The sequence below is a fragment of the Seriola dumerili genome, unplaced genomic scaffold (assembly GCF_002260705.1).
Source record: "Seriola dumerili isolate Sdu_G_001 unplaced genomic scaffold, Sdu_1.0 BDQW01000068.1, whole genome shotgun sequence".
In the NCBI taxonomy this organism is placed as follows: domain Eukaryota; kingdom Metazoa; phylum Chordata; class Actinopteri; order Carangiformes; family Carangidae; genus Seriola; species Seriola dumerili.
The window spans coordinates 18,422,283-18,439,807 of record NW_019174323.1 but is presented as its reverse complement, the minus strand read 5'-3'; positions in this window follow the sequence as shown (position 1 = coordinate 18,439,807).

Genomic DNA, 17,525 nt, shown 5'->3' with positions numbered 1-17,525 from the left:
TCTTTATCTCTATTTTAACATAATTATCAATTTTACGATTCTAATTTGTCAGTAATTAGATTTTTGAAGTGTCCCTGCAGTTTTATATATTGTTACTGTTGTAATTTTGAAATTTCAATTAAGGGAAAAGTAGATGTTAAATTACACTTTGCAGACTCTCCTCTTTCAGATCTGCCAGGCAAGGACATAAAGCTTCTCTCCATTATGTTATTGTATGTCTTTATTAGACAGCGACAGCGGACAGATGGCAGGAAATGGAGATGGAGAGAGAGATGGGGAATGACATGCAACAGAGATCACCAGCAGTACATGAACCAGGGGCGATGCAGTTCATGTTGTGTGCCTTAACCCCTCAGGAACCAGGGCTCCACTAAGAGGTAAACCCTGACATGACCCTTAACTCCACCTATATTCGCTCTACACATCTACATCTACACGAGACTAATTCATGCCTGAATCCTGAGTCTATTGTGAAAGTTAATTCTGGACGGTGGCAGCAGCAGTTTGACCATAAAAGAAAAAAACTGAAGTAAAGGTTCACTTACATTTTTTTTCAGTGCTTTCAAATTATTATAATTTGTCGTATTATCATATGACAGGTGATGACAGCTGAGGTATCTCTGTGAAAACTGAGTAAACCTCATTTGGCCAATGAAGACCATGAGATTTGGTTGAAGGCACTGAAAAAAGATGGGAAGTGGACTTTGATTTAAGACTGTTTTGTGAGTAGGTAATCCGGTCCTGGAGATGGCTGCAAAAAACTGTATCGAATAATTCATAATTGATCAATAAATAGTTTTACAAATGTTTTAATTTATTAAATAGAAAAAATCAATAAAACATTTTAAATGTAAATATCATTTAAAAAAAAAAGAGTAAGTAAGTAAAGCAGTAATGACCCTGTTATAAAGTTTACTACTGCATGAATCCGGTTCCCTGAGGAGATCCATACAGCCGGGGTTTCCGAGCAGCGGGTTAGTTTACTAACTGTAGTACAGCAGCTACCACGCTGTGTGTGTGTGTGTGTGTGTGTGTGTGTGTGTGTGTGTGTGTGTGTGTGTGTGTGTGTGTGTGTGTGTGTGTGAGTGTGTGTGTGTTACATAATGGATTAAACCACCTCAGACTGTGTTGACATCTTCACTGAGGTGGACTCGGGTTTTCACACATTCCCGCCACCACGAGCTGTTAACGCTCTAAGTCTGTATCAATGTTCAAGAAAACGTGCTGCACTCACAAAACCCATGCGCCATGGCGCACGTGTTCTCGGACGATGACGTAATCACATTCGACTGAGCTACATTCAGGAGAAACACGGTGTTCATGAAGGTTGTGAATTATGTTCTGTCCTTTATACAACACACAACAAAACAACATTAAAACTGGGAAAAATAATCGCACTGCTCATATACAGTATGTTATATAAAATATATCTAAAAATGATACACAGTATGATATAAAAATAATGAGTAAACTCCAGTCCCATATGCAAATGTATGTAGATATATGTAAACATTACATAGGCCAATGACACCTGTTAGAAGTTGGAACTGTTTCATATATTGACGTATATGTCTGGCTCATATAATAATAATAAAAACAATAATGTATGTTTGTGTATATATGCTTATATTGAAGATGTATGTTATGCAGGCTATACATCCATCCCCAAAGCCTGTCAATATACTATATGTTGATATTATATATGTAAATATAAAAGATATTAATGTTTAAAATGAATAAGAAATCAATTAAATTCAATTAAAATTAAATTAAATTAAATCAAATTAAATTTTTATTAAAGTATGTTGTGTTAATAAACATACATACAGTATGTAAATTAAATATATATCGTTAAAAAATATGGTTGCAACATTTATACCATATAAAAATTCATCACATAGATATTTTAAATTAAATTTAAAATACAAATTCTACTATGGGTATTTCATATATGTTATAAACATATATCTTCATATATCCAGAGTGTGTACAAATGTATGTTTTTATTGCAGACATATGTTACATACATATATCCATCCCAACCTTTCAATATATGTAAATCTGAAAGATATTGATGTTTAAAATGAATAAGAAATCAATATGAAAAAACATGTATAAACATATAGAATTTCTAAGTATATTGTTTTAATAAACCTGAATATAAATTAAATATATATCATTAAACAAATCAAAGTGAAACCAGATTTAAAACATTCATTTAGTCACATAATGAAATGTCTTTTCATTTAATTCCACTGATAAAGTAATTTATAAGGTAAAACTGTTTGTCAATATCAATAATCATATCATTTAAACATATATATATATATATATATATATATATAATATATACAATACAATACAATATCATATATTACCATCTCGGATTGAACAAATATACTCAATTCAATTCAGTTTTATTGATATAGCACCAAAACATAACATTATCTAAAAGCAGAGTAAAGTCAAAACCTTACAACATATTACAATATATATTTATATATTATTATTATTATTTTTAGCATTAGTAGTAGTAATAGTAGTAGTAGTAGTAGTAGTAGTAGTAGTAGTAGTTGTTGTAGTATCAATAGTGGTAAAACATCAGTCCAGTGCTGCCACCTGCTGGTTTGTTGTTGTCCTACAGGTCTTCATCTTCCTGTGATCGGGGACTAAAAGGCTTTTCCCACCAGTCAGTGTATGTGTGTAGAGGTCTTAACTTATTAACAAGGTACCACAGGAATTAATTGACCAAATATTTAATCCCAGTGAGAATAAAACCAACAAGCAGTGAAAGGATTAACACACAGTGTGTTTTTCAAAAGTACTTTCAGGGATCGTTACTGGTTTATTAAGATTATAATGTAACTCCCTGAGAGGACACTGTAAAGGGTGACTTGTTAGGAAAAAGAATAGTTTTGATTCTAGTTTCGTAAATTAGATGTAAATGAAAAAGGAAGCTACTGTATGAACACCAGGAACAAAACTATCACTTACTTAAGCAAGTATTATTTTATGCCTCATATCACTTAGAGTAGATTTAGCTCATTTAAACTTCTCATTTAAACATATCTTTTAATTTAGTTAGTTAACAGCTGGTACCAATTCATTTCAGTCTCAGTTGCTTCTCAGTTTTTCTTCTCTTTGCTGCAGCAGCGACTCTCCTCTGAAACCTCATTAACGTCCTGAGAACTCCTCCTCATCCACTCAGTGGAAGGGAAGTAGGATAAATTACATTCTTAAGAGTTCATTTACAGGAAACACAGTGAACAATATGATTTCTGTAACCTGAACCCTCCCTCACATATCACATTTTACAGTGTGGATTCACAGTTTATTACTTTACTGTAGTTCTGTACTTCAGTACAGTTATGGGGCTCTTGTACTTTACCTTAGGTGTTTTAAGTTAGATTTCTATTGTGCATATGAAATCCCATACATTTGTTTAATTACTCCTTAAACACTCTGTTAGTCTCTCCTGATTGAAATAAATGTAGTGGAGTAGAAGAAAATGGAAACTGTTCTTAAATATAATATATAAATATTTGAGTCAATGTACCATTGAGAAATATTGTACTCTTTCCTCCACTGCACATTTATCTGACAGCTGTAGGTGTAGCTGGTTACTTTTCAAATTAAAAGTTTCATTCACAACATATGATCAGCAAATAAAATACTAATCATTGTTACAGAGGTAAATATCCAGCGATATATGATGCATATGATGCTGCTTAAACATATAAACTCCAGTAATATAGTGTATATGGCCATTGTGCAAAACTTTTACTTTTACTTTTGATACAAGAATGTTTTGCTGTTGAAAAGGAAATTAGTGATGTAATATAAATATAATTGTTGGTGGAATGTAATTAGAAATAATTTATATGATATCCTGTCAATGTGATAAAAAATAATAGTAAAATAAAATAAATCTTATGACAAAAAATGCAAATATGATATAAAATATAATATAATATAAAATAAAATAGTGTACAATAATATGATAATAGTGATGATATAAATGCACGATATTTAAAGTAAACACTTTCAGTACTGGCCTTTCCTCTGAAGCATCATGACATTAAATGCACCGCTGCTGCAGTGTGAAGTGCTGGCAGGACCCACCCCCCCAACACCACACCGACAGGTCTCACAGAACCTAATCCCTGTCCCCCTTTGTCCCCGCCGCACTCAAGGAGTGTCATGTTCAGGGCAGCCATCGGTGTGTGTGTGTGTGTGTGTCCTGGCTGTGAACTGTGCATGAGGCTGGCTGCAGGTAATGGAAAGACACGTTATGTGTGAGGTGGAAACTGAAGCCTCATTGACACGGACAGAAAGACGGAAGGATGGATGGGTGGACGGATGGATGGGTGGAGGGAGGGAGGGATTGTGACACCTTAGAATCACATGTCCAGGTAATTCTCCTGGACATGTTTGAGTGACGGTGGTGCAGTGATGAATTAGTGATGTACAGCTGACACCTTTCCAAGTACTCCACATTACGCAAAGTCTTAATGGCTGTGCCGGCCCTCGCCTCGAAAACACAGACTGTGGAATGCAGAGTAAATATGGATTGTGTAAAGACTTTCATGAGGAAACAGACATTTTTAAAGACATAATTTTCTTAAACCGTATAAATCATGTGTTGTAGTAAATTGACAGGAGTTAAAAGTAGAGCTTCTGTTGTTTTCTCCTTTGTGCTGTTGTTCTCGTGGTCAGCTGTTTTACGCCTGAGGATTACTCTGGTGTTGAGATTAAATATCAGCGGCACTGTAAACAGGGTGTGTCTACTTCAGTCACAGAGAAACAAGCTGTGCCACATACTGACCTGATGTAAAGATTATACAAGAGCACAACTGCATATGTACAAACAAACCTCCCTAGTTTTGATTTCACCATGTTTTTATGTTTAATGTTTAATTTCTTCCTTTTCTTCTCACACAAACACATTCTTGTAAACTGAGAGGACTCCCCTGCTCCAGAGGCTCAGAGACCCAGTTTGACTGGTTTCTGCTGAATGGGTCTGAGCGACCAACACTCAGATTTCACAACATGAAAAACACCACAGCGACCATCAGGAGCAACGGCCTCAGAGGGAAATCATTAAAAAAGAAAGTGAATACACGATGAGCAGCGTCACCAGGATGTAAATGATGTGACAATGTGCAAATGGGAGATTCTGGTTCTCGATTTTGAGGACAGAGTGAGACATCAGTTAAAAAAAACATCCAAAAGTCACATGATTTGACAAAATAAACAAAAACATCTTCGCACAGAATCATCATCAGGCAGACAGAGAAGGAGCAGAGGGATGGACAGGGAGGACAAGGACCCCCCCCCCCCACGAGCTTGTGTATGAGCTGACTGCAAACATTTGTTGTTGAAAAGTTAATGAGCGCTACAGCCTGCACACTGAGACGCAAAACCTTAAAAGAGATCAAGATGACTACGAAGAGACACAACAGGAATACAATCAGATGCAAAACAACTACAAAGAGACAAAACAACTACAAAAAGATACAAAACAAATACAAAGAAATGCAAAATAAATGCAAACGTTGCAGCCTTGTTGTTTGTAGTCTCCGTCTGGGTGTCTCACTCTTCTTCTGAAGATTTGGGGGGACTTCAAACATCTGTATCCAGGGGCCTGTTCTCACAAATAACAATAAATATTGATCGATTTATTATGTTTTCATATAGAGAATACAAGTTGTTTATTTGGCATTCCTTAACTACAAACATAATGAATAAACAACGTGACTATCAGTCACATTATTAGTCACATTTTATTAAGTACAATTAATAAAGAATTGGGGCTTTAAATTTGCAAAACTGCAGCCCAGTCTGCCAACACATTTAAAAGTTTCTAAACTCGTCCCTCAAGTCTGATCAGCATACAGATGTCCTTTCAGATTAAAGTTCCATGTTTGTCCTTTCACAGTAAAGTTCCATGTTTTCAAAGGTGGTGAAGCAAAGATCCAGCAGTGAGATCGAGCAGAATCTGAGGATTTTCCCCCTGAAGGCAAATAACAGAACTTTACTAAAGGAAAACTCTTCACTTCACAACACGTCTCGACCGTGTGATGCTTTAAATGTGAAGATCTGCACCTGAAGCTGCAGCTTTGGTTTCATCTTCCAGCCCCAGTTGCCAGAAAATGGCTTTGTGTGCTGCAAAAGAAGAAGAAGCTGTGAATCTCATCTGAGGAGTAGCTCCTCCATCGGCACCTCCAGGTTTCCCAGGTACCAGATGATCCAGAACACCAGGCTGAGAAACATAATGAGGGGCCCCGAGAGGACGAGGAAATCCCAGAAGCTCAAGGGAGCGAAGATGCCGACGAAGAAGAGGATGAGGCCTGCTGCGTCCAAGAAGACGGCGATGAAGAAAAACAGCAGGCAGCGGCCGAGATAGGAGGAGTAATCCATGACAGGAGTGAAGTTTAGGCAACTCTTCACGGCTTCAACACTTTATCTGTACGAAGGGAAATAAAATCAAAAGAAACGCTTCCTCCCTCCTCGCTGCTGCCTGAGAGTCTGAGCCACTGACGAGGAGGAAGATTTTTAAACGCTCAGGTCACATTCCTGCCTCTATCTACATCTCATGACTGACGGGGGAGAAATATGTTTCCTTAATGATGACAAGAGATTGTGCAGCTCTGTCGCTGGATGTGGCTTCATTTCAGAAATATATTACAGCCACAGATCCAGGTCTTATCTCAGCCCCACAGGTGGATTTGGAAAGGTGGGAAATATCGGCGGATTTCGGCCCTAAACATTTTTATTTTGCATGATTTGGAAGAAAAACGCAGGAAATCAGCTGGAGTTCTTTTTACAAACTTCAAAAAGTGACTTTAAAAAGTGATGATGGGAGACGAATCAGACTCTTGTATTGAAAGTTATTTAAGAAACTAAAGGTGAACACAGACAAGGAAGAGAAGATTAAAAAAAACTTGTTCTTTGTTCAACCTGGGCGTCACTGTGTCGATCAAACAGAGTCACAAACACACAACAACAACGTCCAGTTCCATGTAAACTTTATTCCCAAGAAAAATAATTTATATCTGTCACAAAAACCAGCACATAAGAAATAGAAATTTGCTCTGTACAAGTTAAAGACAGCTTCTTCCTCTGTGCACAGCCCTTCTGTTCACTGTGGGTGCAGGGCTTTTCCCTGATCAAGAAACTGTCTAAACTATTATTTAAAAAAAAGTGACTTTAGTTCATAAGCTCAAGGTTTTCAGTCAGTTTTTGGAAAGCAGCACGTGGAGGGAGTCTGTCCGTCAACAGCAGGGAAGCTGGATGTCACCTGTGAAGAAGAGAGAGAGGGTTGAAATCAAATAAATGACATTAAAGCAACGATAGAAATGAATGTGAAGGGAGGGGAGACGCTCAGGGGAGATGTAATTGCATTTAGCCTCCCTGGATCTGACTGAGAAGTGGCCTCTGCTTCAGAGATGTTTGGGAGGATGAGAATAGGATGACTGTCTGGTAGAGTGACTCTGATACGACATGAAATAAGATAAATAAGATAAGATAATAAGATAATAAGACGAAATGATTTGTAAGATCCCCAGACCCCCCCCCCCTGAATTTTCAATAAAATTCAGGCAATACATTTAAGAGCTTGTCTTTGCTGAGATAAAGGAGCAGGAATATGAAGGAGTTTGCAGATTTTACAGTGTCTGAGGAGGAGGTTGTTGAAAATGTGCTCACTCATCGATGCTGCCGTCACTTTATTATCTGTATTCTCACCAGCTCCAGCTCTTATCAACTCATTTCTTATTTAAACTGTAAAATATAAAAACATGGTTTTGGTTTTAGGAGAAGATACTTGATGAACAGTTTTTCTAATGATCCTTTTTTCTGGTTAATAGAGTCAGTGATGGAGTGAGAGAAATAATTTCAACCTTTTTCTCATTAGAGGTTCTGATGTGCAGATTGTATAAATGTCCTCCCTCGGGTTAGCGTTAGCTCACACCTTTAAGTTATCATTAGCCAACATGAAAACACGCAGACAAAGAAAACATCTGTTAAACCGGGCGCTAATCTAAGGTTACCCAACTGTAAACGGCATCATCTAATGCATGTTGGGTAATTCTTGTTTTGAGCACTGTACTGTTCCAACACTTATCAGTGCCACTGTTGAATCTGATTGATAAACATTTATGACTCATAATGGATGGAGGCAGGTGGCTCCTACAATGGCAGTGTTGTCTTTAGGTGGAGGCCTGTGGACGCTGGAGGAAAGTCCAGTAATAAAAACCCATAAACCTGCTCTTAGTCACGGCTGCAGAAACACTGAGGCCCAGTTTCCTCAGAGTGACTCCGCCCTCTGACATTGTTTTGACGGGCCGACCAAAAACAGCCTGTGAAACATTAGTGTCCCAATTCCACACAACACACTCCCTCTTCAGCAGGTCGTGCTCACGTTGAATAATGAATAAGAAAAATCAACATGTAAACAGAAATACACCTGATTTCTGACTGTGAGCGAACTCGCCACTGTTGAAAAAAGAAACCCACTGTGGTCTGACAGCTCCAGGAAAATCTCACTGAAATAACTTCATGTTTTTCCCATAGAGAATTTGTCACTTCCTGTTCCCTGGTCCTGAAGTCTGTGGTTTGTTGAATGTGTTTTTGGTCAGATGACTGAAAACAGGTTTGTGTTTAACACACGCTCAAGACATTTTCAGCTTTTATTCTACAACATAAAACACTTCAGTAAATACCTCAGTCCTGATTTCTTGAAGCTGTTGCGTCTGTTAAAAAATGCCTGTTGCTAACAAATGCTGCTAACAAACAAAATTTAAAGACATTTCATCCAAAAAAACAAAAACAAAACAAAGAAAACCTCAAATGCCCAGAAACAAAATGGGACGTGGCCTCAGTGGTGGCCCCCGCCCCCCTGTTATCACTCAGTGAAGTTACAGTAAAGAACCGGCCTCAGTGTTCAGCACTGAGTGTTTGTTCTTCTGACCACAGCGTTTCACACAGCTCCGTATCTGAAGATCTTTAGCCAGGTTAGATAATATGGGAATCAGGCTGGGGAGCATTAAAGTTAACTATGTGGAACTAGTGGATGGAAGGAATGTGCACGAAGCAGACTTTATGATCCCTGCATGTGATGGCAGAGCGATGGGCCCGGGCCGTACCTACACCTGAACCTACCGCACTCCATTCCCCCGGATCAATAAGAACTGCTGAGTTCCATTAAAATGCAATTGCGCCTTTTGGCCCACAGGCTGTCTGCCTCGCCGCCCGGTTACAAGCAAACTGACGGCTAAAATAATGCAGAGCTGTGAAGGTGAGCTGAAACGGTCAGGCTCATTAATTAACAGCTGCCACGGGCCACTGAAGATCTTTTCACAGCAGCCGGGGAAAGAAGGAAAAAAAAAATTAATTATTATTACAGATATTCATGAGCAGAGTGAACTGGAGGGGGGGGGGTTCAGGCAGCGTGAGGGCACCCATTCCTCAAGATTGGCTTCACTGTGGGTGTCATCTGATCTCTGACAATAATGTGAGAAATTTCATAATTATGGCTGGGGTGAGAGCTGGACGGGGGGGGGGGGGGGGGGGCTGCCATGCCAACGTGCAATACAATGAGGATGCCAACAGTGATGATGACAGAGTCAGAGCCGTGGCAGCAGCAGCTCATGACATGAAAACAACAGCAGACTGACAGAGAGGGTCTGAATCCTTCACTTCCGACTGTTTGTCGGTTGTACAGACGCGGACTGTCGGAGGAGGAGCCAAACACTGTCTGGGACGTTTTGTGTCTCCGTGGAGACGTCCATTTTGTTTTCAGGTTGTCCGTCCATCCGTCCGTCCCATTGTTATGGACACAATATCTCAGTAACACCTTGACAGAACGTCTTCAAATGAATTTGGCACAAACATTTACTTGGATTCAAGGTGGAACTGATTAGATTTTGGTGGCTAAAGGTCAAAGGTCACGGTGACTTCACAAAACGTGTTTCTGGCCTCGAGAACACAATATCTCAGTAATGTTTTGACGGAACTTCTTCAAATTTGGTAAAAATATTCACCTGGACTCAAGGATGAACTGGTTAGACTTTGGTGGTCAAAGGTCAAAGTCAGTGTGACCTCACAAAATGTGCTTTTTAGCCATAACTCAACATGCAGCAATTATGACAACATTTCACACACATGTTTATATTTGATATGACTAATATTTGATATGACTGTAAGCTGAAGCTAGTCTGAGCGGAGGAGGAGGTAATTCTAGGTTATGAATGTAACAGTTACAGTGTCAAGAGACTGAGTGGGTTTGGAGAAATGGGTTCTCAGAGTCTCAACAGCATTTACAATAATAGACTCAAAAGAGAGAGGAGGAGGAGGAGGAGGGAGGTGAAGAATACGCACCATGTCCTGTCAGAGGAGCCTCTCTGCTTTGTCATTTGCTGCCTGCAGAGCCACGTCCGAGCTCCTCAGGACCCCCAGTTCCACGTTCTTCTCAGCTGGAGATGGGAACTCAGTCTCCCAATCAAACCCTCTGTTGTCGTGACCCGGCCGTGCTCCGCCGCTGCCGCCCTCCCAGGTAACCCGACAAGGCGCAGCGGCACGCACAGTCCCGTTCACCTCCTTCCCGTTCCCCATGCTCCTCTCCTTCTTCTCCTCCTCCGCCATCATCATCATCATCATCTTCTTCTTCTTCTTCTCCTCCTCCCCGGCTTCCAGACACTTCACGCCGCCTTTGGAGAGCCTCTCTGACAGCTTCCTGGCCCAGTGCGTAAAGCTGATGTCCAGAGAGCCGGCGCGGTCCTCCCCGTACAGCTGCACGTTCCCGGTGTACCACAGAATCCACCACACCAGGCTGAGGAAGATGATGATCGAGCCCGTGTAGATGAGGAAATCCCCATAGAAGCGGCCGTCCAGGTTCAGGTTGCCGAAAATCCCGACCAGAAGCACGACCAGACCAGCTGCATCAAAAACAACAGCGAGGAAGAACAACGGCGCGCAGTTCCCCACGCAGCTGTGGGCCATATCCTACCGGAGGGGAGCCGAGAGCCCGAGTAACGGCACCGAGCGGCGTGCCTTGTTTTTCAGGACGCACATTTCCCTAGCCTTACACCTGTGCGGCGTTCACCTGTGCACAAACCCCGCCCCTGCTCACGTCACTGTATCCAGACCTATGATCCAGACCAGTGGGTTCCAAGGGGCCGCAGATGAACATGCTGCCTTCAAATGCACAACGTAAATTTCACACTTCGAAGTTTCTTGTGTCTCTCTTTGGAGAAAGTGGGGGAGAAAATCACCCGAGCTTCCAGATTTCTCTGAGTCCCTGATCTGAAAAAGTACAGAGTTCAGAAAGAAATTCTAGGAGAAGTTTTTATTTCCCACAGAAAAAAACCAAGTGTGAAAACCGTCCACAGTGAGATCCCTGTTGGCTTGCCCCTGGTGTATTTGGAGCTACCAAAAAAGCTTCAGTCATTGCATCAGGGAGGCGACTTATGTCTCAGCACATCTCAAAAGCAGAGCATTAAACTGTATCTGTACAACCAGGACTTTAGTTTAGAGGTCATCAGCTTAAGTGTCCCCCAGGACCCCCCTCGAAATGACTACCCCCGTCCCTCAATAAAGATTAAGACCTAATTTTCAACATTTTATTTTTATTTATTTATTTGTCTGTGTTTTATTTTCATTTCATTTTAAAATACATATACATAATTTATAATTCAATAAAATCAAAGTCACATTTTTTTCAACCGCTACCGTATTCCTACGAACAAGCGCACCCACTGTATTACGCCGCAGCCGCTCCGTGAGTGCGCTTGCGCGTAGGAATACGGTAGTTCAGCGTTTGAAAAAAATGAAGCGCCAAAGAAGAGTTGGCGCGTGCTGTTTTCAGGGGAAGATAAACCGCTGAAAACATGACGCTACATTTAAACAGATATTGGATTGTTTTGGTGGGCATTTTTAAAAGTGTCTAAAATCCTTTTTTTTTTGGCCCAGCCCACAACAACACATTGCTTTGTTACTCTGCCGGTGCTCTCCTAACTGGGACCTCTCTCTCCATGATCTACTTTAGGTAATGTACCAAAAATATATGACTCAAAAACCCGAACTATCCCTATACATAACGTAAGCGTTGCGTTTTGTGTGTGTGTGTGTGTGTGTGTGTGTGTGTGTGTGTGTGTGTGTGTGTGTGTGTGTGTGTGTGTGTGTGTGTGTGTGTGTGTGTGTGTGGGCTCCAAGTTGGCAACTTTCCCACTGTGTTTGAAGTAGCCTTGCTAGCTTAGTTTGCTATCTGGCTAGTGTGACGACACACTCTGGACCAGTAAGAGCGGGACATTGAACCGGAGAGCAAAAGGCTGTTTTATTTTTTGGCGCTATCGACTCCACAAGGACATGGACGCCTTGAGAGCGGTAGACCCCGACAGTGGGATCTTTTTTGGATGCAGGGAAAGTGAAGCCATCACTGGATTTAACCAAGACCGACATGGATGAGTCGCAGCTCAGTGTTTTGGAGATTCGGATCGCAGGCCAGCCGGGCGGCTTGTCTCCAGGTCCTCCGTGCCTGTGGTTCTCACTGCCTCCAAACATGCGCTGACATCTGGGGCCTCCACTGCTGTGAGTCAGGATTATTTCTCCACGCTGAAGAATGTATTTCCGAGCACAGACGAAAAGCTAACCTGACCCAGCTGGCCTCGGAGACTGACCTGAGCAGAAAGTTTAAACAAGAGCGGAAGGATCTTCTTCTGAGGAGATTAAACTCATCAGCAAACCGAAGGCTTCACACTCAGTTAAGGTAGGATTGATTTATTTCTTCATGTTTTAGTGTTGTGGGTCGTGGGATGCTTTTATATGTTTGGTTAGCCTATTGCTTATGTCACTAATAGTTTTGTTAATTGTATAACAGCCAGCATACAGGACAGATTGTGACTATGTTGTGATGCCTGTGTTAGATGGTGATTTTCAATAGAACCTGTTCTCAGTTGATCAGCAGAGATTGTTTGATGTCTTGACCTGCTGGTTGTTGCTTTAAACGCTGACTTGCTTTCTGTCTGTAAACGTTGTTGGCGATGTTGAAATCAAACTTGGAGAGTTGCTGTCACGCAATAGTGTGTGGATGACACATATTTCAGGGGATTGTGTATGTGAGGTGTAATGATGCACTTGTGAAACGATATTATAGCTGTGCCTACTGTGGGTAATTCTTTGGGTTAAGTCACTGCCCCCCCTGCATTTCATTTGTAGAAGAAGCTCCTTAGTCAGTGATCAGTGATAGTTGTCAATGGCACATAACAAACAGGGAGTTTGCATAAATAGTTCAGTAAACTTTATTTTCCAAAATGTAAACAAACATGGGCTAAATGTCAAAAAAGTTTATTTGTACAATACTTTGGTTTATGAACAAATCTTAAATTAATTATTAGATAATATCATATAGATGCTTCTCCATTGTAAATATTTTAATCACCAAGTACTCTGTCACAAACAAATTACTGAACAGTACATACAGCTTTATTGCTTCACATTGTGTCAAACAAATAACCAACCTCAGGGACTCGGGTCGGGTCAGTTACATATGTGTGTGCACACTCTGCACACCCTGAATGACAGGCACAAAGAGAGGGCTCTGCAATGAAATTAGATTTTACCCATTGGAAATAGTAAAAAAAAATCAAATAGTGGTGGTTAATGTTGATACTGAGATGGGCTAGTTTAAATTTGTTTTCATCACTCTCAGAGGAGTGGATAGAGGCACCAGACACAGTGTCATGAATTTATTAAAACTATCAAATGTGGGGCACGAAGTGTTAAAAGTGAAATTATTCATTTATTTATTTATATAAGGAGTACTTTTAGTTTCTTTAGCTTACATGACTGTGTAAGTATCTCCAGCTACTGAGATTATTATGATGGAGAAAATGTGTCAAGACATGGAAATATTCATCTTCTGCTTGCAGTCTGAAATGTCACACAAGTCAGAAGAAATGAAAAATAAAATCCTCCCTTCTTCGGTTGTATTTTACCTCTTTTCTGCTCCGCTCTATATGGTCATTTTTATGATTTCTAGCGGCACTTGAAGGCATCAGTATTCTGCCCTTTCAGATGTCTGGATGGCACACTGAATTTTTCCCAGCAGCTTCCTGCATCCCGGCTCAGTGACCCCCGACACCTCCACGATTCATGTGAGCGGCAGGCAAACTGAAACTGAAACGTAGTCACAGTGTGAATGATTTCATGACTTATTAAGCTCTATGATTAACTGGAAGACGCGGCAGATTACATGGATTTCCTTCAGTGAAGTCCTTCATGGCTCATAGTGATTCCTCTGCCATATGTAAGGCATCTGCTGTAGAAAATGACAAGAAAATAGGGATGAAATGAAATGGGGGATGATTGTGGCTTCTTCCTCACAGCCAGCAGAGAGAGAGAGGATTACAACTACAGTAACAGTCCAAATCTGAAACTAACAAATAGCTCTACTGTATGAGTACAGTGAGACTGAGTAATACTGAACAGTGCATGCTGGATCACAGTGTGTGTTCATTTTAATTTGACTGCTAGAGGGCGCCAGTCATCTTTAGAAAACAGCTGAACCTGCTGGTAGCACTGCACTGGAAACACTGCACTGCTCAACCAGCAGCAATGAAGCAAAAAACATCTTTGATAGGCTCAGTCTGTCTGATCACTTTCATCTGCCATCCATTATCCCATATAGATAAGGCATGTATGCATGTATACACACAATGCATGTATACACACAATAAATATGGAACATCAAATTCAATTGATCATCAAGAATTAAAGATTGTGGCCAAAAGTAATCAGTGCAGGGTGTTGCAGGTTTAAAGCTACTATAAGGATAGATAGATAGATAGATAGATAGATAGATAGATAGATACTTTATTTATATCATATCTACCCACTGCATCTTTAAAATCATGTCATGGCCAAATGTGTTATTTAAAAAATACATATACACATATAAATGCTCCTGTGGATTTGTCACTACAATCAGCTCATCTTATGTGACATGTAGTCATCTGATCAATTGTTAATACAAAAACATTGATTAATGCGGCTTTAATTTGCATATCTTACAAATCACTTCAGAGTTTTTAAACATTTTTCTGCAGATTGTGATTATAGTTTTTTTTAAAGCAAAAAATGTATCTGTGTGCTTTTGAAGATTTTTTTATTTCAGTCAGTGGCTCTACTTTCTCTTACATTTGCAGTTTATTTGAAGATGTGGATGAGGCAACAGGAAACAGCTGTGGACGTGAGTCAGTGCACATTAAACATTCTGATGTTAAAGGGCAAACACAAAAAAACCCTACTCTAAGTTGTTATATTTGATATACCAAACCCTGCGGTAGTTTAAAGAGGTGAAAACAAGCCAAATAAAATTCTTCAAAAATTATGCCTGAGAGACATTTACACTCAAAACAGCCTGAACTTGTTTTTCTCCCAATAAAAGCTCGGTGAAGAGGAGCTCACTCACCCTCCATCTTTTCCTTTAGGAAGAGCAGCCGATGCTGCAGGGTCATTACTCAGCAAAGTTGGGTTAGTTTGTCTTTAGCTTGCAAAAGGTTCCCATAAAGTGAAGAATGCTAATAAACCCTGGTTGATTATGGTGCTGTTTCAGTACTGGCATTTGGCAGGAACTAAACTCACATCACTCCAGCCCATGTTTTCTTGTTATTGTAATCACACATCACAGTCTGGGCCTCTTTAAAGTTGTCAGTGTTGGGGAAGCTACTTTGGAAGAATAGCTTTGCAAGTTACCAGTGACTTTACACAGGAAGAAGTTGAACTACAGCAAAGCTACCACAAGGAGAAATCTAGTTTGGTCAATTAAAACTACTTAGAAAAAGTCATTCAAACTCCTTTTAAAAAATGATCTAAATTGAGTTTATTGCAAAAAGTGTCTACTTGTTCAGAGGTCATAGCATAAACCAAAAAAATAAAATATCCCACTACAGAGTGTGAGGCAAACTAAACTACAACACCAAATGAAATAATAAACAATATATTGTTGCAAAAAGTATCTCTACAGCAACTAATCCTCCATTGTCTCACTGCTCATGACTGAGCACCAGAGTTTGCTAACATTAGATCATATATCACATTTCATATTGGTGATGAAATGACAATGTAACATTAAAAATAAAAGGGTGCACTTTCAGCTAGCTAGCATTAGTTAGCTAAACTGTGATTTAAGGTAAAAGTTAGCAAATAACTAAACTACAAGTTCAATTGCATGTAGTTAGCTACTCCCAACACTGAAGGCTAGTATAATAACTAGTGCAGTGCCTATTCGTTGGTCGATGAAACTCGAAAAGCATTATAAGTGCAATCTATTTACCATTTACATCAAAGTTTATGTTACACTGTTATTTATGGCGTTTGTCTGTTTCTTCGAATGGAAAAACGAGGTTTGAAGCTTCATCTTCATCATCAGTTGACACTGCGTCAGATGTCAAGAAAATCAAAAGACAGACAGACAGAGCATCCTCCATTACATTTAGATATAAATGTTCCACAGGCAGTACAGTGATTTTGCCTCTATAGCCAAAGTGAAGCTGCAAGGACATTATGAAGTGCAGAGACCCGGTCACCTTGGCAGCGTTGGATAACTTAGGAAATGCTTGCTTTACAAACCAAGACCCTGGAGATTGCATTATAGTGTAGAATCAATCAGAGAAGACATGTAGCACAGAAACACTTTATCTGTGCCAGGAAGAGGCACGGCTGGAGAGTTAAACCTTCATCTCTTCCCTTTGAACAACTTCTGGATGTGAAGGAGCTGGAACTGTATTAAATAATTGAGAGTTGGAAGGTAATTGAGGACATAGATCAATAATATCTAGGGGGTTGTTCTCATTACAGAGATACCCAGACACTTCCGAAAGTTATGGCACAATGATGATGAATCTGGAGAGAAAGGCAGAGAGAAAGGGAGAAGAAGGAGGAGGAGAAAGGGAGCAATGAGATCTAAAAATTTAACAAATGAGACCCATTTCCCATCCCTGTCTGTCTCATCAGAGCCTCATATCAAACCTTTGGATGTGGCAGGTGGTTTGGCCGCTTCACATTTCAAAATGTCAGATCTCTGCGCTTAGAAATGGGGATCTTTCCAGGGAGCCTGACGGCTTCCCGGGCCCTGATTTCCCAGAGGATTGGCAGTCTCGACACGCATGGGCGTCTGTGAGCATTTAAACAGTCAACCCCCCCCACCACCACCCATCCAGCCTCCCAAACGGCACCCAGCTCCCTATTACAGCCTCTTCTATCCTCTCATCCACTATCTCCGCCCTGTTTCTCCTCCACCATCAAGCACACTTCGCTTCTGCCTCTATCACCTGTAAAAAGGGACTCACTCAACTTGTGGGATTAAACAGAGTCATTTCATTAAATGTTTACACTGCCTTAGCCAAAGTGAGCGATGTGGAGTCGATGAAGCTGGAGTTTCAAATCAGAGATGGTATCTTTTCCCCACCTGGGGTGGAAATTGGAGAGCTGCATTTAAACTGATAGAGTGTGTTTCAGGGGATCAG